We start from the raw sequence: 2,389 nt of genomic DNA, 5'->3' as shown, positions 1-2,389 counted from the left end.
ATAATCCATACTGAAGGCTGTGCTCTTTGATCTTCATCAGTAAATGTTTTAAGTCCTCTTTACTTTCAGCAAGCAAGGTTGTATCATCTGCATATCGCAGGTTGCTAATGAGTCTTCCTCCAATCCTGATGCCATGTTTTCTTCATAGAACCCAGCTTCTTGGTTTATTTGCTCAGCATACAGGTTGAATAAGTATGATGTAAGAATACAACCTTGTTGCACACCTTTCTTAATTTTAAACCATCCAGTGTTCCCATGTTCTATTCGAACTGCCTCTTGGTCCAAGTACAGATTCTTCATGAGCACAATTAAGTGTTCTGGAATATTCATACTTCACAATGTTGTCCATAGCTTGTCATGATCCACACAATCCAAAGCCTTTTGTATAGTCAATATAGCACAAGTAAACATGTTTCTGATATTCTCTGCTTTTAGCCAAGATGCACCGGACATCAGCAATGATATCCCTCATTCCACGGCCTCTTCTGAATCTGGCTTGAACCAATGCCTAACCCACAGCATCACCAGGGATTCTGTGTAAACAAAAAGACATTGTAAACCACAGCAGGCTACATGTGAAGTCATCAGCATTCAGAAATTCAAAAGAATTCCTAGTTTACAGGTAGATTAAAAAAACAACAATAAGAAAACATAAAACAAATAACCTCTCATTTTACCATTGTTGTTAGGTGCCCTTTCATTGGTACCAACTCATAGTGACCCTATGCACAACAGAATGAAACACTGCCCAGTCCTGTGCCAACCTCACAATCATTGCTATGCTTGAGCCCATTGCTGCTGCCACTGTGCCAATCCATCTTGTTGGGGGTCTTCTTCTTTTTCACTTACCTTCCACTTTGCAGAGCATCGGGTCCTTCTACAGGGACTGTCCCTCCTCAAAATATGTCCCAAATTAAGAAATGAAGTCTCGCCATTCTGGCTTCTAAGGAGCACTCTGGCTGCAATTCTTCCCACATAGATTTATTTGTTCTTTTGGCAGTCCATGATACTTTCAAAATTCTCTTCTAACACCATAGCTCAAACGTACCCATTCTTCTATGATGGTATACTTCACACAACAAATTCATCTAAGAGTCCTGGTGGCGCTGTAGGTTCAGCAAGATCAACAGTTCAGAACCTACCAGTCACTCTCATGGTCACTGTGAGTTGAAACCGACTCGGTGGCACACAACAATAACAAAGTCATCTAAAGAAGGAGACAAAGAAGAACATTAACAATTATTGAAAATGCTAGAACAACGGCAACTTGCAACTCACAAAAGCTACCTGAAGTCAACCCAGCTCCCAAGTACCCATGTTTTTCTCACAGAAGGGTCTTCCTCCATTGACGATGCTTCCGCATCCAATCTGAAAATGGTGTTGATAAAATATAACCAGAAAATGAATGACCCAGACATCTTCGATTTTAGCAAGAAGATCACATGGGAGTGCAGTTGTGATTTTAGAAAGAAGCTTAGTGGAAATGCTTTAAGTGTTTGAGTTCCTCAAGAAAGCCTATTTGCCCCTTTCAAGTGCTATCAATACAATTCTGACTGGGTTTGCACTGAATTTTCTCAGTTAGAAGAGAATTACACTGATAATTAGGAATGATCTCACTTGACATACAACAAAGTAAAACCAAACAAACAAAGGCTGCAAGCAAAAGTGCTTTCAATTTGAAATAATATTTACATACTAAAATAGGATGCTTAGGGATCTGTTATAAATGGAACGTATTTCTAAGAATAGAACTTAATTTTCCTAGAGGAAATCACACAGGTCTACAAATTTGAGATTTTTTTTTTTTTTTAACCTGTGAGTGTGAAAGGAAAATACAGAATTGGAGAAAAAAACAAAAATCATCTCATAGAGATTTTTAATAGAGAGATTTGATTACCATTCCATCTCAAACATGCCTGTTATGTCATGTTACATAAATTTCGTTGCAAGCTTTGGAATTCAGTGAAGGTCCCTGATGGATGTTAGACAAACTGACAATCTCCTGTAACTGACAACAAGAATTACACCGGAGTAAACCCTCTGCTAAATGAATTTCTCTCCATGTTGGAAACAAATAAATGGTACAGGTAATGTTGATTCCTTTGTGTGTGCGTGTATGTGAGTGAACATGTCATAGTTGTTGCTGTTGTTGTCAGGTGCCATCGAGTCAGAACCGACTCATAATGACCCCATACACAGCAGAATGAAACAATGTCCGATCCTGGGCCAACCTCACTACAACTGCCACACTTGAGTCCATCAATGATGTCACCTGGCTGATCCATCTCATTGGAGGTCTTCCTCTTTTTCTCTGACCCTCCACCTTACCCAGCATGACATCCTTCTCCAGCGACTATTCCCTCCGGACAATATGTCCAAAGTATGAGAG

At 39.6% G+C, this 2,389-nt stretch overlaps 1 pseudogene; it reads left to right on the top strand.

Annotated features, from left to right (window-relative positions):
* Positions 1-1,248: 1,248 nt before the first annotated feature.
* The window catches only part of LOC102827183, a 2,178-nt pseudogene continuing 1,037 nt past the window's right edge, over positions 1,249-2,389 (top strand).

The sequence above is a fragment of the Chrysochloris asiatica genome, unplaced genomic scaffold (assembly GCF_000296735.1).
Source record: "Chrysochloris asiatica unplaced genomic scaffold, ChrAsi1.0 scaffold00005, whole genome shotgun sequence".
NCBI classification, from domain to species: Eukaryota; Metazoa; Chordata; class Mammalia; order Afrosoricida; family Chrysochloridae; genus Chrysochloris; species Chrysochloris asiatica.
Note: the sequence above shows the minus strand (reverse complement) of the source record. Positions and strands in the feature narration are given on the sequence as shown.